This window comes from Halictus rubicundus, chromosome 11, assembly GCF_050948215.1.
Source record: "Halictus rubicundus isolate RS-2024b chromosome 11, iyHalRubi1_principal, whole genome shotgun sequence".
NCBI classification, from domain to species: domain Eukaryota; kingdom Metazoa; phylum Arthropoda; class Insecta; order Hymenoptera; family Halictidae; genus Halictus; species Halictus rubicundus.
This window is the reverse complement of record NC_135159.1, coordinates 9,352,566-9,379,030: the sequence shown is the minus strand read 5'-3', so window position 1 is coordinate 9,379,030 and position 26,465 is coordinate 9,352,566. Positions and strand designations below refer to the sequence as shown.

The 26,465-nt window shown below is 38.4% G+C and overlaps 1 protein-coding gene across 3 annotated transcripts in view; it reads right to left on the bottom strand.

The window, feature by feature from the left end:
• Positions 1-26,465, bottom strand: part of LOC143359335 (nephrin) — a 331,551-nt gene that overhangs the window by 33,614 nt on the left and 271,472 nt on the right. The gene's annotated exons all lie outside the window — the stretch shown is intronic.

The window sequence follows — 26,465 nt, the reverse complement described above, 5'->3', positions numbered from 1 at the left end:
CGGCGGCCTCGCTGTCCTTTTCTACGTTCGGCGTGGATCAATGAATCAGTGACTCCTGGAGAATAAATGACGTCGAGAGACCCACGTTGCTGACATATATCGCGAATTCACTGTATATTGAATCGTAATTGTTTCGACACGTGTTTAAATGTTTATAACGTTACAAAAATACATACCGACGTGTTCGGGAAGGCCCGAGGATTTAAGAGAACTAACATTTTCAGAACTTCTCTGGTTCGCGCGTAAAAAATTCTCAGACTCGAAGGTGTCCCGGTTCTCTTTTCAAGGCACGTTTACGAGAAAGTTGAGTGAATCTAAATTAAATGTAAACGTGTTCCAAAGTTCATAATGCTACGAATAAAAATACCGTCGTATTCGGCAGAGTCTGAAGAGTTGTTTATGACAAGAAACACTCGCGTAGCTCTTCTAGTCGGGACAGAAAAAATGGTCAAAGTTGAAAAAGTTCTGTTTTTCTGTTCGTCTTGCCTTGAATTGAACTTCAACGTGCTCCGACGAGGTTTTTAATATTATACAAAAATATCGTTCTATTCAGAAGAGTCTACAGAATCACCGCACGCGAGAGTCATTTCCGTTGCTTCGACGAGATTAGATCACGAAAAATCTCTCTAGAACAATCTGCAAATATTCCGGGCAGGATGATTTCATGGATCGGCGCGATAACAACGGGGTGTCGTATGTATTTACGGGAGTGGAGACGGCTAATTCGAAGCAATAATTCCGAGAACTTAATCGCCTACCCCTGAATGAGGTTTAACAGCGCTCCCGCCCTTGTTTGCGCCTCGAAAGGATTAAGACTAAAGACGAAGAGCTTCTGTCAACAAGGCTGGTCGGCGAAAGACATTTAACAGTCAAGATATCCCTCTGGCCTCTGAGCGCCCTTGCTCTCTCTCTCTCTCTCTCTCTCTCTCTCTCTCTCTCACGTCCAATCATCCGCATCGATCCCCGGAAACATAGTTAACCGTCCGACAAATCCTCGGGAAAACATCCTGGCAAATCCATTTTTCAAATCAAGCGAGAACGAAAATGGACCGGGGCTCGACGCCGACAAATCCTCTTTTGTTTTTAATTCGCTGTAACGAAACTAAATTGGAGACAATGCTCCTCCGCGTCGCTATCTGACACTCGGCGGAGGGGGGCGGGGGGCGGGGGGGGGGCGGTTTAGTTGCTCGCGTTAATGCTCATAATTAGAAACAATGAAACAGATGGTGTTGCGAGCGAGATCCGCGGGAGCTGTGCACGGCCGAAAGGGAAGCGGCGCGGTGCACGCCGTGAAAGGGAATAGTGAAAAGCAAACATACAGAATACATTTGCCTGCCGGTAATTCCATTCATAGCCGGAGTGCATCGACGATAACGTCGTAGTAAGCTGCATCGCCTGTTTGTTTATTGGGATCGTCGACCCAAAGTTCCAGCCCCGAGCTGTTTTCGAGCGCACCTATACTTACCTTCTGTCAAGGTGTTCCCCGATGTTCCTTCGGAGGGGAGCTGCTCGCTATTCCGTTGGGGAAATTGATAGCGGTTCCGAAATGCGACCCACTTGGTTCTGCGATTTTTTAGAAATTAATCTGCGCTTGAAGAGTGCTTCTACAATAGTTTTTACAATTTTTAAAAAATTATTGACGGCTTGAGAATGATTAGAAATTGGTCTTGAATCTCGAAAGGCATTTGTAACGTGTTAGAGGAATAAATTAAATTGCTATTCCGTTGGGGAAACTGGTAGCGGTTCCGAAATGCGAGCCACTTGGTTCTGCGATTTTTTAGAAATTAATCTGCGCTTGAAGAGTGCACTGCAATAATTTTTACAATTTTTAAAAAATTATTGACAGCTTGAGAATGATTAGAAATTGGTCTTGAATCTCGAAAGGCATTTGTAACATGTTAGAGGAATAAATTAAATTGCTATTCCACTGGGAAAACTGGTAGCGGTTCCGAAATGCGAGCCACTTCTACGATTTTTTAAAAATTAATCTGCGCTTGAAGAGTGCACTGCAATAATTTTTACAATTTTTAAAAAATTATTGACAGCTTGAGAATGATTAGAAATTGGTCTTGAATCTCGAAAGGCATTTGTAACGTGTTAGAGGAATAAATTAAATTGCTATTCCACTGGGAAAACTGGTAGCGGTTCCGAAATGCGAGCCACTTGGTTCTACGATTTTTTAAAAATTAATCTGCGCTTGAAGAGTGCTTCTACAATAATTTTTATAATTTTTAAAAATTTATTGACAGCTTGAGAATGATTAGAAATTGGTCTTGAATCTCGAAAGGCATTTGTAACGTGTTAGAGGAATAAATTAAATTGCTATTCCACTGGGAAAACTGGTAGCGGTTCCGAAATGCGAGCCACTTCTACGATTTTTTAAAAATTAATCTGCGCTTGAAGAGTGCTTCTACAATAATTTTTACAATTTTTAAAAAATTATTGACAGTTTGAGAGTAATTGGAAATTGGTCTTGAATCTCAAAAGGTAACTTGCTATTCCAACGAGAAAACTAGCAGGGGATCCAAAAAGGGAGCTACAATCAGTTCCACGACTTCTCAAAAGCTAATTAGCACCAAAAAATGGTCGTTAATAACTTCTAAAGCCTTCGTAATGCTTTATTAAACTTTCAACTAGTATTTCGATGTTTTTTCGAGAACGAGTTTGCTGTACCACTGAGAATAGTGGCAGCAAGGGGCTCCATAAAAGTGAGCCACAAACATTTTTTCAAAAATGATGTAAAATCAGTATTAAATGATCGCCATAAAACGGTGAAAACTCGGATTTGAACGGCAGAAGGCTTTCGTAACGCTTTGATGTATGTTGGAGTGGAATTTCGACGTTCCTTTGAGGGGAAACAGCAATGATTAAAATGAATTTTGTCGGCTTCCCCTGTAATTTCGTTTGTCACTTTTTCAATGGAAAATATTACGCTGACAATTGCAACATTTGCAACAAGTAATACGATCCCACGAGGATGCTCTTCAATGAATTCTGCAATGTTTAAAACGCGTCTAGAAAAGTCTAAAAATGGTTAAAATGACTTTTGCAGTCACTGCACTTTCTAATCGATGGGATATTTTTTCAAGAGGAAACCATAGCAAGTTAAAAATTTAGGAACACGGACCCTCAAATTGCTGAACAATTACTTCCACTCAATTTTTAAAAAATCTCTGAGCGCTCAAAACGAATTAACACCCAATTTTTACTCAAGATGGCTCTCATATAGGGCTACATATTTTTCGTAAAATAAAAAATCGAACATCGTGCAATCAAAAGTTGCTGAATTTTATACATAAATATGAATTGTTGAATTTCCCTCTCTGAGCACTCAAAACGAATTAAAACCCAATTTTTACACAAGATGGTTCTGATATAGGGCTACATATTTTTCGTAAAATAAAAAATCGAACATCGTGCAATCAAAAGTTGCTTAATTTTATACATAAATAAGAATTGTTGAATTTCCCTCAGCTTTCGGCCGTTCGTACCCCATTAGCGAACGGTACAAAGTAATCGAACGAATCGCAGATTACAGAAGATTTAAGGTTAGAAAAACCACGAAACGGTGAAACAATGAGTTCTTCCCTCGCAGGGGATGGACTAGGGCTTCAAGTTTTGTCCCTGGCCAGGGATGGCTTCGTTCTCTCGCCCCCTTAACCCTCTCGGTTTCAGCCCGAGAGAGCGGAGTACCGGAATAGTTTTCCCACTTCCGGGCGTCGACGCGATCGCAAATTGAACACGGATTGCCAGGAACAACGATCGACGTCTGTTGCCGATCAAATATTTTCCGGAGATTCAATATTAGCGACACCCAAAACTAATTTTTGCTCGCTAACTTCCGTGAACTCAATCCGCGCGAAACAATTCTCGAAATTAACCGAATCGAATCAAAATGACATCAACGAACTTCCATCTCTATATTTAACCCTCGAACGACGTTCCCAATCATAATTTTGTCCACTAACACCTAATATGAACATTAAAATATTAGAAGAAATTGATTTTAGGAACGCTGAAATTTCTTCTATTAGTAAAACTATCGGAGCAGATGTTGTAATAAAAATTATAGGAAATCTGAGTGCACTCAATCCTATTAATATAAGGAAATATAGAATAAAAATAAAAATGCAAACAGTGTGCCAAGTGATATTTTCTCTTTTCTAATAAAAATTAAACTACCCGTGAAGTGCACTCTTTTAGCCATCATTCGCGACCCCGTAAGTTCAAAAATTCTCATGGGAAATTCTCGAGTCAAGTCTGCGCGGTGTCATTGATAGTTTTCTGGATTTTACGACGTGGTGTCGCAATTTTTCATAAATCTAAAGCAACGTGTCGTAAAGTGCGTTTTTCCGTCTTTCATTCGAGTCCTCGAAAGTTGGAAAATATTCACGGGAAAGCATCGAGAGTTGCATTTTGGTTACGGTTAAATTTCGTCGAGGATACACAGATTGGTTGGGGCCTGTAACGAACGGAGCCATAAGAAAACGGCAAAGGTGAGCACTGTCATGGAAGTTAGCGCGGTTGGGCACAGTCGTAAGATTTCTCAACACTGTCTGGCCCGCGGATTATCGGCTTAGTCAGCTACCACCGGTCGGCTGAGTTGTTTCCACGAGCAAAATCGAGCCTGACCAAATCGAATCACCGCTGTTCTCTGTCTTTCTGATGCGCGAAAACCTGTCTTTTGTTTCTGCAAAAAACTTCCGCCTATCTGTTACCGAATATCTATTTGAACGAGCTGCATATGTAGGTACCTTTGAACGACTGAAAAACAAAAGAACCTGAACAACCTTTTCGCACAAGAAATGTTATAAAACTTTAATCCATAACTCAATAATTTAAAGAACAATTCAATTTTTTTTTAAGAATAATTCAATTTTTCGAAGAATATTTCAATTTTTCCAAGAGTAATTCAATTTTTTAAAGAAACTCTTACCGACATACGTATTCGCGACATTTTTCTCTTCAAAATGATACCCAACACGACACAGTTTGGTTCGTATTTACTCGTATAATCCACAACATAGTGAAACCTCGATTATCCGAACGATTCAGTGGAGGTGTCCGGACAACAGAGCAATTAATCGGCTATAGTGCTAGGTTATATCTACCGATTTGTGTAATTAATCGTGTTGAGTATAGATAAAAAATACATGGTATCGAAATTGAGAATTTAGATACACCCGGTTCGGATAATCGAGGTTCTACTAAATCGTGGATTAAACAAGTAAATGTTCTTCAAATTGTATCGTGTTTGGGCTCATTTTTGTCAGAAAAACGTCACGACTAAGACAGTAAACATTAAATATAGAAATACTTGAAAATGACAGAGTTATGTTAATTAATTGAAGCTTCCGGTTTGCTCAGGAAGTATGTCGTCTAGTATTGGGGAAAAACAAATTTTTCAAAAATATTGTGCACATCTCTCTGGCACGTATCAAGCAAATACTGAAAAATCGCGTCTTCAAAAGATCAATAATCGTTTTACAACATGATATTAATTTTTATTTAGTTCAGAAGAAAGTATACTTATCGGTTCGCTCGAGGAGAACATGAAAAATAGTCTGTACAACAGAGAAGCAGTGCCACTCGAATAAACTTAATTAAATGCACATTATTAGCAATGCAGATTATTTTCCACAATGGTAAAAAACAAAAAGAATAGTTAGTACTCGTTTAATCCGCGCGGATCGAGTTCGATCCATTTTTATTAATGTCGTCGTATCGGTCACGAAAGCAGTGCACGCGACTATCTGTCCGAACGAAATCTAGATCGTAGATTACCGGAGAGATCTATGCGCAGTGATCGGCGTTTGTATTAACACGCGATTTCACACTCTGCCCTTTTCTCGACAACTTTACTTCTTCTATCTTCCGATCGGAGACACGGCCCATTAAGAAGACGATGAAATGGCCTGTCACAACGAGCAGACATTCTAAATTCATTTAAGTGCCTGCATATCTAATAAAAATAATCGATTCATCGAAGCATCTTCTCCGATAAGGCCACGTGCCTTTTAATTTCAGATATTAATTTTTCAGCAGATACTGGTTGACCTATCATAGAATAAGACGTGTATATTGAATTTTTAACGAAATGCAATTTTTTATTATTTTATTTCTCAACCACCTTCAAAGATATAACAGCTGTCCACATTTTAGCCTTGCCTCACACGTGCAACTGTTATGACTAAAATCTTTCAAATCCAAAGAGCTGTAACTTTTTTAAAAATTTATTTTTTAACAATCTTTTTTGGCAAGGACTAGCTTCTCTTGTCCAGTTCAATGCAAAATTAACAAAATGTGCATTAGATCAAATCTCCCGGAGATATAAATTAACCCTTAAAACGAAATTTATCTTCCGTCTTAGAATATTTTCATTTTACTCATACGAAAGTGATCCGATTACTACATACAACATTTAAATGTTTAGTAATCTGTTAAATACAAATTTTGTAATGTAACAAATATTTTGTAATATTTTTTCTAATTTCTTTAAAACAATGCCACAACAATCTCTAGTAGCGTGTCAGAGTCACCACTCAACTTTCGAGAAAATGGCCGCCAGCTCCTCCTCATTGAAGATATTCAGCTCAATTTTTAAACCGACACTGTTCGAACATCGCCGAATAAGATGTGTACGTTGATTTTTTAAAGAAGCACAATTTTACATATACAAACAATTTCTGAATTTCTCTTTTCAACTGTTGCAGATCGGACTTCGATTCAGCTACCTGTCCGAGGATATGCAGCTTCGATCAGGATTTTTCGGACAGCTCGAGCACGCGTCAAATTTTTTCGATATCCTCATTAAATATACAGAGGGGCGTAAAAGGAAGGTGCGAAAGTGGCCCCGAGACAAGATTGCAACGATTTAACAAGCGGAGTTTGACGGCGCATCAGTTCGTTGAACGACGCACGGTCGGCGCAGCTTCACATGCATATATTGCGCAGGCACGGTCAGCTTTATGGAAGCTTGTTAATGCCAACAAGAGCTGTCCTTCCCGGCTATGAGGTTTTCATTTCACCGTTGTTCAACGATGCACGGGGATGGCTTGATCGACGGGGCGCCATTCGAAACTGCGAATCGATTCTTTAGAATAACGTCGCCTGTTGACGTTACATCAAACACCCTCAGGCTCTCTCTCTTCTCTCTCTCTCTCTCTCTCTCTCTCTCTCTCTCTCTCTCTCTCTCTCTCTCTCCTCTCTCTCTCTCTGTCCATCTCCCTTGCGATTCCGATGATTTCTAACGAAATTAATGCTAAGATAACACCCGGCCACCACTGACAAACATCACCGGACGTCACGCTGTCGAATCTACAATTCCACAAGCTGCAATCAACCAAATTACTACGAAGTCGTTGCTATTCTAAAGAAAAGTTTGAACCTCGATCCGGCCGAGGACTTCATGCATTTATGGCAGAAATTAGTAAGTGCAAATAATAGCAGGAACGTTCAAATAATCGATGAATATCGATCCGCTGCAGTGGTTACTCTATATATGTCACAAATGGTTGGGCGATAAAAGTCCATGAACTATCGCTACGGTCCAATAACAAAACTTCCTTATTTTTCATTATTTCCTATTTCCACTATTGTCACTTTCTACGTTCAAAGAATGGTGTCTCCTCGCCGATATATGCCACTGGACAGACCCGTGTTCTGGACATGAATCGAGTAGATACTGTATTCGTGAAAATTATTGGAGAAATAATGAAACGTCTGCCTGGCTTTTACCTTTTGCAGACAATTTTTCTTTCGTGTAAACAAATTAAATGGAAATGTATTTTCTCTTTGAATAATTTTAGTAATGCAAAAATAATGTGACAATATTTTTTAACTCTTCTAACGTCTTCACAGTTTTTTATTTTACCTCTTCATTTTTGCTATAATTGCAGAAAGTCCGCCGTCTAATGATTAGTATTACTGCATCGTCTATAGTAAATATTGTGGAAATGATTTCTACAAGTTCTGTTTACCATAATGGACAAAATGATAATTGATTTGGATAATTGTGGATAGTTGATTTTGAAAGTAATTGGTGTGGTACATGTTATAAATATTGCGAAAATGGTTTCTACCGTCAGTCAACGTAATCACCGTCACGTAATTACAATTCTACATGAAAGCAGAAACCCTCAGATTTCCGAATGAAAATTACGATAAATGTTGTTGCGTGGCGACTACTGAGAAAGCAATTTCTACAAGGCCCGTTCGTTTTAATCAACAAAATTAATCTCTTTCAAAGTTTGCCAATCAAACAGTAAAACCTGCATCAAAATTCATCGATAGATTTTCCATCGACCAAACGTTACCGGTGAATAAAAACCCATTTCTAAGAAACAAAAAGAAAGAAAAAAAAATTGGAGCCTGCTGCAAATATTACGAAAATAATTTCAGCAAGCGTTATTCATTTTAATTAACAAACCGAACCCCTCGGAAAGTCGCAGTTGAAAATAAAAAATTAAGAACTGTGCACACACAATACGAATTTGTTACGTACGATTAAATCATGAATCGACGACGGATCATTAAATTCCGGTAATTAATTTTTGAAATAATCGTCGTGGCACGGCAAATATTTCCGTAATTATTTTGCGAATCTCGGAACACCGGTAACAATTAATAATAAATAGACTGGCGATGTTTAAATATTTAAAGAGCGCGCAGCGAATAAAACAAAATTCGTTAACGGGAGTTTAATCAATTTTTCACGTTGATCATGCGCCAAGGAAAATTCTCAGCAAAAAGTGTACGTTACTAATTAATTTCACGAGCCAAAAAGGAGACCGGAGAAATTTTAATTTCCACAAAGCAGCGTGCAACAATAAACGTGCTCGAACGCGGCGAGAAGGCGAACGTGAGAGAAGCTGCATATTCATTGACTTTTCTGTGATTCAATTATCCAACACTGGGATAACTTATAAAATGATCAGGCGAATTTTTTTGAAATGAATTTTCGAGAAACGGAGCCTCGCGATCGCGATTCAACGTTTGATTCGCAGCTTTTTGCGAGACGGTGGAACACGCAGCGACATCTCTATTCAGCTCGCAATAATATCAAATTGAGCTGTATTTTGCAGTTCTAATTGCTCCTGAAACATTCATCGTTATCTCCATTGTTGCCGGTTCTGTTCGCGCATTCGTAAATTTCGCGCATTCGTAAATATACCGTAAAGAGACAATTGATGACCTATTTGGCGAAGTGGCTGGCAATATTAGCCGCTGCTTCCACCAGAAATTGTTCCGCCCTCGTTATCAACTGCATTAGCCGACAAAATAAGACACGTTGCAAAATTACTGGCATACAGGGTGTCCCACGTAACACCATCAAACCTGTCTTTGTCCGGTCCTTTTCTATTCGAATTTTATTTTTCGCGTTGACATTGTAACACCCTTGTAATGTTCTCAGAAGTTGATCAGTATCCGATTGGCTATACATTGCAATAAAAAAAAGTTCGAGAAAAATTTTTGTTTTAGTATCGTCAAGGTCGCCTTCATTTTTTAAAATGGCACTTCGTATTTTTGACTAACAGTATTATAGCCCGTATCAAGACGAATTCATCGACCGAGTATACCATGACCTTCGGATGACCTTGAAGGCAAAGAAATGAAAATTTCAACAAGAAATGAACAGTGAATATTATTTCAATACAATTTTGATTTAGATCTAGAACCGTTCAAACAATTTCAAAATACTATTTTTTGTACTATTTAAAATACTATTTACAATACTATTTTAAATACTATTTTTGCAGAATTGTACAGTGAATTCGCGATATATGTCGCCGAGGTCCGGATGATAAATGTCGCAAGTACTTGAAAAATCGTGAAAAGTGTTACGTGGGACACCCTGTATATGGACCTCGTACCGATTTCAGTTTTATCGTAATTTGCATTTTCATGAATTATACGGAACAATTCCAGAAATTCGGTGTTCCATTAAAAATTTACGAATCCCCACTTCGACGAAGTTGCGAGACATTTTTCAGTGACGAGACGATAAGAGTTCGGCAAAATAATTGAACGGTATGACGTAACGTGATTACGCATGTAGAACTCGGGGAATAAATTATCCGTCGGGACATTAAAATTGTAAATTCTCTCGCCAGGAGAATTCTAAGGAGATTCACATTAACAGATTTGCCGGGGACCGCGTAAGTCGAGTCCCACGGGACAGGAACCGTTGGTCTAATTTCGATGGAGAATAGTTGGCCAACTGTCGATGACTGGCTAGCCTAACCGTCCCTGTAGGTTCGCACACAATAGCACCGAACCCCTCTGCCACCCCCTACACGTCCCGTTAACCACCGGTCATCGCGAGACACTTCTCATTGTTAACCTAAACCTCTGCGGACCGTCTGAATCTTTCATCGACTCTCCCGCATTTTTCCCCGGTTTTGCGCTACCGCCGCTTACTATCTCTTGTCCCGTTTCATAACAAAACTCGCCTATGCTGAACCTCTGCGGTTTCTTTTGTTGTAAATTGATTTATCGCTTGTTGCGAAAATTCCAATTTTCAGCTGTCGATTCGCAGGAATTCGGAGGAAAATTTGTTTATCTCTTTTCTAACAGAAGACATTATCACAAGAATATTCAGTTAAACTACATTATCTGGGACCAAAATTTTTTGACTCTTTTTTATGTAATCCTCTAGATCTTGAAAAGAAAATTACAAAAATCGAAGTTTCAACGCGAGGAATTCACTGGTCCAAAAGTTATGCGTGTTCAAAGTTGAGCGATTTGAATAATTCTCTATATTTTAATTACTGTTCGATGAAAGTGTAATCGCTCAACTTAAATTTTACAACTTTATTTTGAATTTATGATTATTGAGATTGTGAAGACGCATCTACGTGGAATTACTCAACAAATTTATTTCTTTATCATTCTCATTCTTCTTATTTTTACAAAGTAATGTAAAATACTTACTTCTAGTGCTCCGTAAACCTAGGGTTAAACACGCATAACATTCGCACCAGTGAACTTCTCGCCTTAAAACTTCGATTTTTGGCGCTTTCTCGTCAAGATCTACAGGATAAAAAATAAACAAATTCGTTGTCCCAGAAAGTGAAGTTCAGTCGAATATTAATTTCAATTTGAGTAGCGTGTTTATTTTCAAACGATCCTAAGTTTAACATCAAAGGGCCGCCATTTGCTTCCGAATTAATATGTTCACACTCTACCAGAGAAATATTTTTAATCTTTAGATTAGAACATAATTTGAAATAATTGAAATTATATCGAAACCGTGAGTGGTCAACACAGAGACATTGGAATAATAAGCACACCCACAGCTGAAACGTCAGTTTGCCACGGAAAGGCGGCTCCATTGTGGTACAGCGTGAGCAAACAGTGATTTTCGTAAGTAAAAATGTTGTGAACACCGGTAGCATTTGTTAGCATAATATTCGACGCGATGTTTGCCTCGGCCCTTTGAAAATCAAATGTAGTTGATTCGTTTATTCTTTCCAGTCGCGGGGCCGACAATGGCCGCGTGGAAACGGGCAACGCTGAAATCAACTGGGCGAGCCCCGGTAGAGTTGCCGTTGTTTCGTCTTAAACAATAGGAACCTGAAATTACGGCCACTTGCAACCATAGAATCTTGGGTATAAATGCAATTAACTTACAGGAACTGGAGTCTTTGTCATTTGCGCGCAATTAGCGCCGCGAAATTCGAGGTCCGGCGACGCCTGTTCTTTCCAGAAGGTGCTTCTAAAGTCTCATTCCCTTTCCCCCCCCCCTCCCTCCCCCCTTCACCCTTTCCCTTGAATCCGACGGCCATCACGATATCGTCCTTAAACTTTCCACTTACGACCGACGTGTCGTTAACCCATTCATCGGAATTCGTTCCCTCTCTGCAATCACTATTTCCTCGCCGTTATTGTAGCCATTATACCGCGCGAAAATAAACCTTTTACTATTTAACCTCCTTGAAGATAAGACTACGCCATTGCACGTTTATTGCTGCACCTAATATTTCTGCGTGCCGCTATGTGCACGGGCTGTAAAGAAATCTTTGGTCTCGACCGGCACAGGTGTATTCCACATCCTCGGATCGATGAACATACGTAAAAGCAAGATGGCCGGCAAAGTTGTCCTTGACCTTCAATTTCACGGTCAAATTTTTTCTTCAACCAGTTAACTGTTTCGACCTATTTGAAAAATGTGTACCTAAATCGAGTCGTAAAAATGAACCGTACAGCTGTTTCGACGAGTATACTCGTCGCGACGCAAAATATTGCCATTGCTTCGTGACGAGTATACTCGTCGAAAACAGCTGACCGGTTTTTCTTCTTAACCCTTCGTTCATTTCGCCAGGCCCGGCAGTTCTAGCGTTAATGATCAAATGTTTGCCGGGGATAATGGCGGAGAGAGAATTCGGCGAATGGTTAGCGGTGACGGTACAATTGTTTCCGCAAATGAAATTCGTCGTGGAATTGTTTCCCTGATCGAATTGAGCCGGCGACAGCAAGAATGCGTGGGCGGATATAACAGGTTCGTAAATAATATATATTCTGTTGGTAACCGCGGCAACAGGGCCGCGGAGGATTCGCCTTTGCAAAAAAAAAAAGAGAGAGAGAGAGAAAGAAGGAAAAGTGTAATTAACGCGAAACAATTGGTGTTACTGTCGGAGCCCAATTAGTATCCTTGAAATCTATTGTTCGGTAACGCAGTCCTCTGTTTCAAAGGTACCTGAGGGGGGGGGGGGGTTACAGGGAGCGCGGGAGTCTCTTTGATAAGTGATTCTTTGTGATTTGGCTCCACTATTCAGTCGAGAGCTGATTTTAAGTGTTCTCCGTCGGCGTGAAGTTTGACGAACTGCATTAACGACACGCTACAATAGCGGACAGATGGCCGAGAGCGTGACGGAAAACGCGTGATCGAGCGACGAGAGTCGCGGGCGAAAAAAAAAAAGAAAGAAAGATAAAACACATTGTGCGAGAAGAGTCAATTGCAGTCGATACAATGCTGTTTGCATTACGCTTTGAACAGCGCGTTTATTTTCGAACGCGTTTAAACGTAATTTATTACACTCGTCGCGCAACACCTTTCAACGCTGAAAGCCGATTAAACTCTTCGACGTGTTACGGACGAGTATACTCGTCACGCACAGATGCGTACCAATGTTTCGTGACGAGTATACTCGACGCACAGGACAACTGTTACAATACTCTAAGACGAGAATGAAGTGAAGATTGAAAACATTTGCAAATTTTTGTACGACGAGTATACTCGTCATGAAGAGACATACCAATGTTTCGTTACGAGTATACTCGACACACGGAACAGCTGTTACAATACTCTAAGACGAGAATGAAGTGAAGATTGAGAACATTTGCAAATTTTTGTACGACGAATATACTCGTCACGGAGATATGGTAATGTTTTGCGATGCGACGAGAATACTCGACCGTACGAGAAAGGGTACTGTAATTTGCTATTTCATAATACTATGGGACAGGAATGAACTTTCTGTACGACGAGTATACTCGTCATGAAAAGGTACCAAGTATATTTTGGTATATTAATATTTGAAAATATGCTGAGGCGAGAATGAAACAAAACATACATGAAAAATTGAAGATATTTAGAAATGTTTGTATGACGAGTATACTCGTCATAAAGAAGTAGCAAGTACCTGTTGGTATTTACACTAATATTTAAAAATACACTAAGGCGAGAATGAAATGAAACATGAAAAATTGAAGAAATTTAGAAATTTTTGTACGACGAGTATACTCGTCACAAAGATATAGTCGTTTGCAATTCACATGAAAATTTGAAAATACTTTGAAACAAGAGTGGAACAACAAATACAAGAAAAATTGAATGTACTTACGTATTTTTGTACGACGTGTATATTCGTCACGAAATAAAGCAACTTCTTTGATTTGAATTGCTAATTTAGCAGTTTCGAAGTAAAATCAAACTCTCCACGATGAACGGAGCGAATATTGGTTTCAGGGGAGTAGAAATAAATTCGCAAATAATATTTTACTTATCTCACTATTTCACTAGAACACATTATTATGCACGAGGAATGTACGTTTACAATTGAAGAATGTCACGCCGAGACTGAGCGTCGAAGACGAAGAATTCGCGACGTATTTACCGACCATTTTGTTCCCATGACAAAAACTATTAGCCACAGGTACGCGGAGGCATCCCGCTTGAATAGGGGCGTGAGAGAAAGAGAGAAAGCAAAAAACGCCATTTTTATATATAAAAGCAGACCTTCATAACATTACGGGAAAAAACCAACAGCGAATCATTGCGAAAACCATAATCCCGATGACATTGTGGTAATGAATACCGTTAATTTTGTGGACAAGAATAAAAAATATTTTGCACAAATGTCCGCAGTCTGTTAACGAGAATTTCGGCAAGCAGAACTGAGAAATGGCCCTTAAACGGTCGTAGGCAACATATTCAAAATTAAGGGAAAAAGCCAACAGCGAATCATTGCGAAAACCATAATCCCGATGACATTGTGGTAATGAATACCGTTAATTTTGTGGACAAGAATAAAAAATATTTTGCACAAATGTCCGCAGTCTGTTAACGAGAATTTCGGCAAGCAGAACTGAGAAATGGTCCTTAAACGGTCGTAGGCAACATATTCGCGAGTAGTAGCGATCCCCCGATCGAACAATCGGCCGTTTATTATGGCGACCGTATGTCGCGAATGAAGGCTCTGAAAAGGCCGGAAGTGGCGAACCCGTAAAATTAACGACAATGACGTTTTTTCGGGCCCGAGTGCCAAATGCTCGAACAATGCGAATAATGGAACGCGGCGGGGTGTTCAAGGCTAGGGTGCTAAAAGCGAGAATCTCGAGAGGATAATGCGCGGCAAAGATGGCGATTTTGATAGTAACGCATCGAGGGCTCAATAAAACTGCACCGGCCGCTCCCCCCTCCCCCCACTCCCCCTCCCCTGCCAACCGCATTCGCAAGCTACGAAACATTTTCATCCTGTAATTTCTTCTGTTAAATCGTCGCCTCCATTGTTTTTCACGCGTTCCTGATTTTTTCCCGATACAACGGGAAACTGTACATCTTTTATTTCTTCGTTTCATGCCGACACGAATATCGCGCGCGAAACCCTTCAGCACTATTTATTCGATATTACACCGTGCGGATCTATATGCGTTGCAAAAAACATTTTTGCAATTTTATTTCCTTCATTAATCGTTTTAATACACTGTCAATTTAATTAATCGTTTCACGGTAGTACACAGACATTTTTAAATGACCGTTCCATATTTTTTATTTTACAAATACTGAAATTGTAAAGATGCTGTCGTTGGAAATGATTAAATAAATATATTTAGGAGAGCATGTATTATATTTTGAACCGCACAAAATCCAAATAAATTCGATCTCGTTATTTTTATAAGACAACATGTATTAGTTACTTTTAAGGCTCGGTAGGTTTAGTGTTAAATAATTTCAGTCAAAATGCAGCTACCGTCACCGCAAAAACATTATATCTGCTGGCTAGTTATTATTTCTCTGATTATTCAAAACGCGAAATCGATTTTCATGTGGACAATTTTCTTTTAGCATTATTATGCATGTTTATGCAAGTACACGGATTACGAGCTTTGTATTTTGTCGTTTCATGCCGACGGTCGTTGCGAACATTTCTCGACTATTCACTCATTATTTTTCAAGTAATTAAAAACGCGAAATCATGTTGTTTTAAGGAATATTTTCTTTTGATACCATTATTAAACAGCGGATTTTACGCGTCTACGGAAAAATTATTTGTACTATTCGTAGCTTATTAAAGTTATTACAAGAAAACATACATTTTTATTTAACTTTATTTATTATGTTACTTGTCGGATGTTATTCTTCTGTTATTATATATTTACCGACGTCTTTCGTATAAATCATTCGCTCGATTTCTCTTGCTGCTCATTCTTTATTTTTCTAATTATTGGAAATGAGAAAATAATTTTTTAATAGAAAATAATCTTTTGACTTATGTACTTTTGTTGTTGGCAAGTATTATAAAGTACATTTTTCAACGATCTCTACTCACAATTTATACTTACTATTTATTTTTTCACTTACTACAATAAAGTCGATTTGAATACTTTCATTGAACATTGCCAGGTGTATTTTTGTTATCATGCATTTTTAGCCCGGTTCTAGAGTGTGCCCGATGCATGTACATGCGTATGCACCAATCAACGTGTTTGCACTCTGGAAAAGCGTGATTATCTTATAGCGATTTCGCAATAAAGATAACAGTTTATTCCAAGCAAATGGAACCGCATTCGCGCGCCGGCATAAAAACCTCGTGGGGAAACAAGAGCGGGTTGTTTGCAATATTTACAGAGATTTCTGATAATAAATTATCGTTACAACCCTCGGGCAAATCGACCGACCCTTCAACTGTGTAACAAAGTGGCAATAACAAATATACGCCATTACTTAGAAAAATAACACCTTCAACTTTGCAATAAAGTGGCTATAACAATAAAGAATGCATTTGCAAAAGCGTAGTTGCACAGAAAAATACAATCATTCACACGAACATCCTATACCATTTCTATACGATTTATGTATTCTATTACTATTATATTAGTAAACAAAACTTTGTTGCTCTTCATTATTCAGTTAAGAAACTCGTACTGGCATATTCGTGACATTTTTCTGATTAAAATGAGCACAAACATGATATAATTTCGATCATATTTACTTCTTTCATGAATAATAGAAAATTCAATCATCGGTTCGGATAAGCGAGGTTGTACTAAATCGTGAATTAAGCGAACAAACACGGTCCAAATGGTGTCGTGTTTGGTATCATTTTAATCAGAAAAATGTCACGAATACATCGACAAAAGTTTCGCGAGGAAATGATTGAGAACAGAAATGTTCCGTGAAAGAATTATTGCACACCTGTTTCACAAATATCGCCACGTAATTGTAACCGTTTTAATACCGAAATGCAAGAGCAATTATTTTACGCAAGCTCCGCTTTTAGAAGCCGTCGATGAACTTTAATAAAAACGAAACAGTGGATTACCGAGCAGCGGGTTTTTCTATAAAATGGCGGAGCCTTAACGCGAGCAGTTTATTTTCCGAGGGCGAAAAAATTGAACGAGAGAGGCAAAGAACCGTGCAAGACAGGTATCCTATCCCCCTTCCGCCGGCGTCATTGTATCATCGTAAGTGTGTCTCGCGCAAATCGTAGTCCATTTTCCATCGTGGCCTTTTCGGGCCGCGTCCTACGGTGCGGAAAATTGCGCATCCGTTGATGGCGTTTTACCTCTTGCTAACTTCGTCCGATGGAATTTTTTCGAGGAACGTAATACCGGGAGCCCTGCGCGATCCTTCATATGGTCCGAGAGGCTCGTACCCGAAAAAAATGAGCGGTCACTGGCCCGATGAAATAAGCCTACAATCGCTCGTGAAACAATAATCCCCTGAAAAGTCGCGAATTTTCGTTGTTTTTTCTGAGCACATTTCCAATTGCGCGACAGAACATGCATTTCTCGTTGTTTAATCCTAAAGTATTAAAACGACCAGGAAAGTATTATATTCACGGCCCGGTAAAATACTGTTTCAAATAGGGAATCGTTAATTGTACATTTTATTTGCACTTTTGAAAATAAAATATTCCATTTGTCAGAACAACTTTTTATTATAGTATTTTATTTGAAGGATTCGCGAAATAGTGGCAATTTTATTCATTTCAATCTCTAAAATATTACTTCCAAACATAATTTTTAGTTTCAGATTATTGAAATAAAAATATTTGCGGAAATTTTACTGTGTATTGAAAATAGTATTTGAATTATGGGACGATTATTTCAGGATTATTATTTTTCATTTGAAGGATTCTCAAAATAGTGGCAATTTTATTTGTTTCAATATCCAAAATATAATTTCTAAACATAATTTTTAGTTTTAGGCTATGGAAATAAATATTATTGTTACTGTTATACGTAGGACGATTATTTTTCAGGATTATTAGTTTTTATTTGTAGGATTCTCAAAATAGTGGCAATTTTATTTATAGAAATTTTACTTTTATTCCATTTTACTTTTATGGAAATTTGACTGTTTGTTTAGAATAGTATTTGAATTTTAGAGCGATTATTTAAAATAGTATTTGAAATATTGTTTCTCCAAAATTTGATACAGCTCTGATTAGATTGCTCAAATGTAAAAACGGATGGATATTCGAGGTTTTAAGTACTATTACAAGAGTAGGTGCCTGTAGATAACAAAATATTTTCTAACACAATTTTCTTTCGCGATATAATTTGATTTGTAATGAAATCGGAAAAGTAGAAAATAGTGTGCTTGTTACCGCAATGTTCTTTCGTAGCACAATTTAATTTGGAACAGAGTTTGTTCGAAGAAATTGTGTGATGCAATATTCTTTCGCAATTTAGTTTCGTTTGTAATAGAATTAATTCGGAAGAATAAGTTCCGTATGAAACTCGATGGATTCGAGAGACAGTTTGAGGTTCTAATCATAGACTGTAGCAATAACGTAACTTTGTGCGCAGTCTTTCTTCGAAATTGGGCTGATTTGTCAGAAGGTTTCTCGTGGAATTAGCGAGTTGCACACTGTGTAACAGCGCAGAAGTGCAGTTTCCGCGAGGTGCAACTAATCTCGAGACCATGTCCCCGCGTTACAAGAATTCATCAACTTTACGACGTGAATTTTAGCGCCGAAGTTAAATTAAATCTCACCCAGCGCGAAACAGAAGATTTTTTTAACGACGAGTAAACAAAAAACACGGGGGTTAACTTTTCCCGAAAATCCAGCGTCAGATAAACAAAGTAGAAATTAAACCTGAAATAGCCGAATCAATACTAGCGTGTTTAATAATAAACTTTCCGTAATTCGCTTTGTAGAATATATATAATATGCTACCTTCATTACGCTCGGCAATAATGCGCGCAGAAATAATAATCAAAGTAATAATTATATCGGTTAATTATTATAATGCATTCGATGGGCCAGTTAATTATAACTTCCACGAATTATTCGTTGTTTAATAACTTCGTTCAAGTTTATGTTGTACAAGAAGATCTCCAAGCTATTTCTTACACAGTACAGGGTTAAACTTCACCTTGGCAACCCAGAAATTTTTAACTTTTTATTATATAATCCTGTGCATCTGGACGAGAAAATTCCAAAAATCGAAGTTTCAAGACGAGGATTTCGCTGGTTCAAAAGTTATGCGAGTTTAAAGCTGATTTTAAGCGTTTTTTATAGCCCAGTACAGTCATTAAAATGACTAGACCGCGGATTTTTATGCAGACTTTTATCTGCTTTAAATTATAATAATTACTCTACTTACTGTCTAACTAAATAATATTTTTATCCGTGTGTTTATAAAGTTTAAACATTGTTCTCAATGGAACCAATAATTCAGAAGGCGGACATCTGTCGTTTCTTTTCTGAAATGAATTTTCCCAGAAATTAAATGAAATTACGGAGCAAAATTGTTATTACGAAATCTACTGTTGCCTACACAATTTTAATTATCCCAAACGAATCGTGCTTGCATTACGTATCATTAAAAATTCTCCAGACTCATTAGGAGCCAGCGGATTTTATGCATTTGCAACAAGAACGAGGCAAGCGTAATTTAAAACAGTAAAAACATTAGAGGAATTTAAGCATACTGTTACATTATTTTACATCTGTTAATCAGATCAAGAATGAAAATAATTTTCCGTTTCACTCCACTTTGTTGCAATTCGGCTGGACAACTTTTATTTTGCGTAAAGATCCGCTGTCATTTCTGTGCCTTCAAGGTAATCCGGAGGTCATGGTATACTAGGTCGTTAAGTCAAATATACAAAGTGCCATTTTAAAAAATGAAGGTGACCTTGCCAATACTAAAACAAAAATTGCTCTCGAACTTTTTTTTATTGCAATGTATAGCCAATCGAAAACTGATCAACTTCTGTTGAAAATATTTGTTTGTCAGATTATCGCAAGTACTTGAAAAATCGTGCAAAGTTTTACGTGGGACACCCTGTATATTATTATTATTATTATTTAAATATATTATAGTTCCCATATTGTGGCTCCAACAACGTGATCACTAGACCGTACATCGTATGCTTTTGTAATAAAAAATTAAAAAATCCATCGTATCTTGAACACGAAAAAATGATTTCAGAGAAAAATAAAATGCAGCTACTGCTTCTTCTGAATGACAGAGAAAATGTTTATGTTGCATGAAGGACCGCCAGTCTGGTGATCAGCCAGCGTATTTGCAAACTTTTACGACCGAAACCCAGGAAGTTAAATGGAAAGCATACTTCGGGAGCGTTTTTCATTTAGCCTTCCCTCGTTACGAGGATGTCTATTTTTTCTTTTTTTTTTTTTTTTTTTTTTTTTATGGGAAGAATGGCGCATCGAATGCAGCTGATACAAGCAGTAGAGAACGTTGCACACCGACGTACCGCGAAGGTCTAATCGCGCGATACGACGTCTACGCACGGCCGCGTTTGTACATCTGTATTTTTGTTGATGCGAAAGAGGCGCTCGACCATGAAATAAAGAAGTGCGCCGCGCCCGTTCCGTATGTAAACCTGGAAGAATAGCTTATTTTAAAGCGATCACGAAACGCTTTTCATGTCCGCCTGGATGATGGAATCGTGCTTTCATTCGACCGTCTCGTTGTGAAAAATGATCCACCGTTACCTGCCAACCAACCCTTCTCTGCCTCTACCCTGCCGGCCTTTTTTCCACGTTTTTACCTCCTTCCCGGCGTACATGCATGCTCGAATGCAGGGTAAAGCACTCAAACCCCGCGAATAATGCTTTTATTTTTCTGGCCACGTAAGAAAATTTCGCTAGCGTACACGCGGATTTATCTCCCGGCCCGAAACTTTTACCTGCTCGACGAAGTTTTAATCGTTTTCGGTATTCTCCACGAGGTTTATATCACAGTACACAACGAAACTCGAACGAGGGGGAAACGATTCTTCTGCGATCTCTGTTCGTCAGGTTTCCCATTCAAATTCCCATTATTTTTGCAGTTTCATCGCGTTCGCTTTGTCAGGCATTTTGATTTCGAATTAATCACCTTTCAGTTGGCGGAGAAAAATTTTCAGAAAAAGATTATTACCTGACCGGCTGTATTGTTTCACGGCAAAATTTTCACTGAAAAATTGGGCATTGTAATTTTGTGGAGAACAATTTTACGATGTTCTACCTTGGATCATTTTGAACAGGAGAGCTTCTACTTTTAGCACTACCAAACTGATTTTTTCCACAGAATCGAGGGTGATTGAAAGATTCTGTTGAATACAGAAGTGTCGACGAACTTTTGAAAATTGCAGCATCGTAAAAAATAATCTTACGGATGTCTAATTAGGCTCATTTTAAAGGGTGAAGCATCTACTTTCGCTTGTACTAAATATTTTTTTTTTTTGTAAACTACTGACGCACCTTAAAAAAATATTGTAAAGGAGGATGCTATTCCAACGAATTTTCTTCAATTCAGAAATGTCTGCGAAGTTTGAAAAATTGTAGCATCGTAAAAAATAATCTTACGGATGTCTAATTAGGCTCATTTTAAAGGCTAAAGCATCTACTTTCGCTCCTACTAAATAATTTTTTTTTTTTAATTACTAACACGGTATAAAAAAATATTGTAGAGGAGAATGGTATTCCAACGAATTTTGCTCAATTCAGAAATGTCTGCGAAGTTTCAAAAATTGCAGCAGCGTGAAAAAAAATCGCCCGATAGTCTGCCTAGGCTCGCTTTAAAGGTCGAAGCCTCTACTTTTCGACCGCTCCATTACAAATTTTTCGAACAATATTCTCCCACGCTGAAATATTATTTGTCAGACACGTATTTAAATTTCCGTACGAGGGAATTGTTTCGCGCAAGCCGGGATAACGAGGAAATTCATTTCTGGGACTGCAAACGATGGTTTCAAATGAAAGTAAAATATACGAGTATCGCTAGAAGTTCTTACTGCGAGAGTTTCGCGAGCCCCAATAATTTTTACAGCACCCGTAAGTGCACGAAAATCGTCGTTGTAACGTCGCCAGCAAGATCGAATATTTAAAATAGAGTGGTCCGAACGCGATTAAGACTGTCGAAGGTTCGGCTCGGTTCGCATTCCCAGTAAATTAGCGGATTAATCGACCGAATGGCGGATCGAGAAGCGAACTTGCCGGGGAGCATATGGTTGCAGTTAAAGCGAAGGAACGCGGGAGAAAAGCGGAGCAAAGGTAAGCGAGCTAGGAATCATGAGTAGCGTGCAATCTATACAGCTCTCCGGAGAGGCTTTTGAGCAAAGAGAGAAGCAATGATCTTACTCAAGGGAAATAACATATTTATGGGCTGCGAATGGCGGCTCTCTTGCCGCTGCGACATCGACTACTTTGATCTCAGCCGACGCCGCCGCGCCGCGCGCATCAAAGTATACCGAAAATCAAAAGCAGTTTGCTGGAATATGTAAGTGGATTTTCGGATACTTTGAAATCCGACTACCCTCATCTTCAATATTCGAAGGGCTGCGTACAAACACGCACGAACCCTCCCTTACACACGATTTTCCCCTTGAAATGTCCGTTTTGCGCAACGCGTTCCGAAAACAATGCATTTTTAGCGCCATTGCTTCGGTTGTTGCATATAAAATTTACAACAGTTAACAGCCCTTCGCATTCCAAATTTTTCTGCACTGAAAAAAAGCCTATTTTATGAATTTTTAGGAAACAGTTTTTCAGTTCTTATAGTTTTCGAGAGAGAAATTCCTGAAAGCAGCTTTTCCCAGCTTTCTGACTTAGCAATAACTACTTAAAGAATGTTTAAACAATTTCAAAATGTTCATTGAGCTTTTTCAAGTTTCTTCAGGGTTCTGACACGTTCGTGACATTTTTCTGATTGAAACGATACCAAACACGACACCATTCTCGTCATATTTGTTTGTTTAATCCACGATGCAGTAAAACCTCGATTATCCGAACTAATCTTAATGCAACATGGATGATGGAATAGTTTACTTAGCTACTGTTCTAGATTATATCTTTAGCGATTGGAACAGTGAGTCGAGTTTTATGTGAATTACTTCGAAATACTAATTTAAATAATGGATTTGAATAATAATTCAGGCATCGGTTCGGATAAGAGAGGCGCTACTTTATCGTGGATCAAACGAGTAAATATGATGGAAATCCTGTCGTGTTTGGTCTCGTTTTAATCGGAAAAGTGTCACGAATATGTTGGCGATAGTTTCGCAGAGAAATAATTAAAAACAAACGAGTATTGTCGAAAAGTATAAATAGAAATGTATTTCTTCATTTCATGATTATAATATGAACTGAAAAAGGTATGCTGACATTCTTAATATTCTTTTAATCCCACTGTTCCAGATTTATTCATTTTTAAAACCCGCGATCTCAGACTTGTATATATTAAACAAATCTATCGAACCACAACACAGTCGGTGAAAGACAAAAAATTTTACGTAAATTCATGAGATAGGTGAATTTTTATGCAGGAAAATGTATAACAATTTTTTACAATGAAGATCGAACAATGTATTTATGCATATTTATAGTTTCGCGGTTCTTCGAAGTTCGCTGCCAATCAATACATTGTTTATTAAAAGGCAGGCTTCGATATAAATATTGATGTATGGTAATGCGAAAGATAAGTAGCGTCAGAATTTTTTTGTATTGTTTCTCTTCCCTGTATCTGCGCGGTGGAGTTGGAAGTTTCAAACAAAAAAAAAAAAGGAAAAAAAAAAACGGAAAAAATATATAAGCAAGACAGAAATTAGTTTTCCCAGACGCATCTGTACTGGAAGAGTAACTCGTTCGCTAGAGAATATCTCGTTCGTTGCCAAAGTTTCCGCGATAAGAAGCCAGATAAGCACAGTTGTCCTCTTGCCCCAGGAAAAAACTTGCAAACAGTAACGAAAGAAACGCCTGGCTTTTTCGGAAGCTTGATTCTAAGCGTCCATAGTCCGGTCGACAACTTAAAATTGAAGAAACTCATTACTCGACTGCGAATTGTGCGCATTCGAAGGCTCGCGCTCATTCGGGAGCGCAGCAAAGTGACTTTTTGGGAATTTTTGACTTTGGAACGCGTAAGACGAAAAGTTAAGAAAATGTTTCAAAATATTTAGTTTAGACAGTGTACCTTCTAATTTCTTAATTTAAAAATATTTATCAAAGTTGCGACCGACCTCTTGGTGGTCTTATGAAAAATAATATTTTTTTTTCATGGACAAAGGCGAGAAGACTTTGATGTTAAAAATTACAATATTAGGTGCTCAATATCCTGAAAATTATATAAACCATATTAAACTTTGAATTTCCGATGAAGTCGCCTAAGTTCAAGTATTGCTCTGCAGTTGAGCAATATTTTCCAATAAAAAATTACGAGATACTTTCTAAAGTAAGCTATTTTAAATGTTAAAGCGTCCTTTGAACAAAGTCTTACGGCCTTTGATAAAAATATTCCTGAAAATGGCGTTTCTCAGCGTATTGCAGCGCTCGGCAACAACTTAAAGAATGTTTAAAACATCTTAAAATGTTCAACGTGCTTCTTCAGGTTTTTCCAGGCTCCCGATACATTCGTGACATATTCCTGATTGAAACGATACCAAACACGACGCAATTCGGGTCGTATTTGCTCGTTTAATCCACGTTACAGTCGCACCTCGATTATCCGAACTAATGAACACGAGTGCTGGGATAATAGAACAGAACAGTTTACCTAGTTACAACGTTAGATTAAATCTTTACTGATTTGTATAATAAATCATGTTGTCCATGGTTCACTCTAGGCTAGAACTGTTTAAATTAAGATAAGGGAGGATAATGGAGAACATCAAGTTCGGATAATAGAGATTCCACTTTATCGTGGATTAAACAGGCAAATACAGTCCGAACTGTATCGTATTTGGACTCTTTTTAACCGGAAAAACATCACACATTTATTCACGATAATTTCATAAAGAAATAGTTACAAACAAAAAAGTTTTGTCAAAAAGCTTGCCAAATAGAAATCTATTTCTTCGTGTATCGATTCTAGTGAGTTTAAAATAATACAAAGATACGTATTTCTAATTTGTTTTAATCGACTGAACTGAATGGAGAGTTCCGATGTCGTCGGTTCGGATAATCGAGGTTCCACTAAATCGTGGATTAAACAAGTAAATATGATCGTAATGGTACCGTGTTTGGACTCTTTTTAATCAGAAAAACGTCGCCAATTTGTTGACGATAGTCTCGCAAAGAAATGAGCCAGATTAGAAAATTTTTGTCATTGGATTGGTGGTACTGGGTGTCTCGGAGCCTCCTCATTTCCCGTGTCCTTGTCGTGAAATCGAATGGTGATCCTCTATCGGGTTCGATATTCCTTGTCTTGGGCGGTTTTCCTCGGGCTCCACGCCCTCGCCCTCGAATACAGAATTCCTACAGCCACTCTGCTCGTAGTTTTCAACGAAATCCGACGTTCGTATGCTGTGACCAGCCCTGATCGGTAAACACACAAACGCGTCCCGCCTTGAGAAACGGGAAACTGTTTTATAGTCGAGCCATCTCCCACGCTAAATCATATTAAAACTTGCTATACATCGTAGGGCAAGGGTGGACCTTCAGCACAACTGCGCCTAGCACGAAACTGATTTTAAAAGCTTGCCAAAAATAGGGTCAAAAACAACAGGCCAAAATTAATACGTTTTCATATATCAATAGTTAACTAACCTATAGAAATTATTTTATAAAATTCAGAACGAAGGAAATATTTTTCTATTTACGTAGAAAATTGGAAAAAATGCTGAAAATTGAAAAATGCAGAATAAAAATAACACAGTTTATTTTTTCTCTTAATAATTTCCCAATATCGAGTTGAGAATAATAAAACACCATTTTTGTGTCGATCGCGATGCATTCCACTCAGTCGCATTTGATCTGTTCATTTTTGTCACGAACGCATGAAATCTGTTTATTATGGAAAATGGGAAGCTTCTGCTTGGAGAAAAGATGCTGGTCTGTTTTTCAGGAATGCATCGCGCTCGAAACAGAATTTCCACGGGTGTATCGTCATAAAAACGTGCGCGATGCGATATCATTCTGCAGAAACTTTCCGATATGTCTCCGGCTCGGTTGTTTCTGTATGCATGCTTTATCGGTTTTTGCATTTCGAATCGGTAAAGCCGGATCGTCAAACTCCGGTTCCTCGAAGTTTGTTTGCGAAACAATTATCTGTTGCTGATGCTAACTGAACGCCAAGGTAATTGAATTTGTGCAGTGTAGGATGCAGAAATACGTCATGCGTGAAACAATGAGCATTCTAGTATTCTCCTGACTACGGACCCGGCTGCCTGGCTATGGGCGAGTTAAGGTTCGGCAAATTGCTAATACCGCAGATTATGTCTTCGCGGATCGAGAGCCTTATTAGCTTATTTCACAGTGAGCGCCCCCGTTGGTCCGGCATCGCCTACA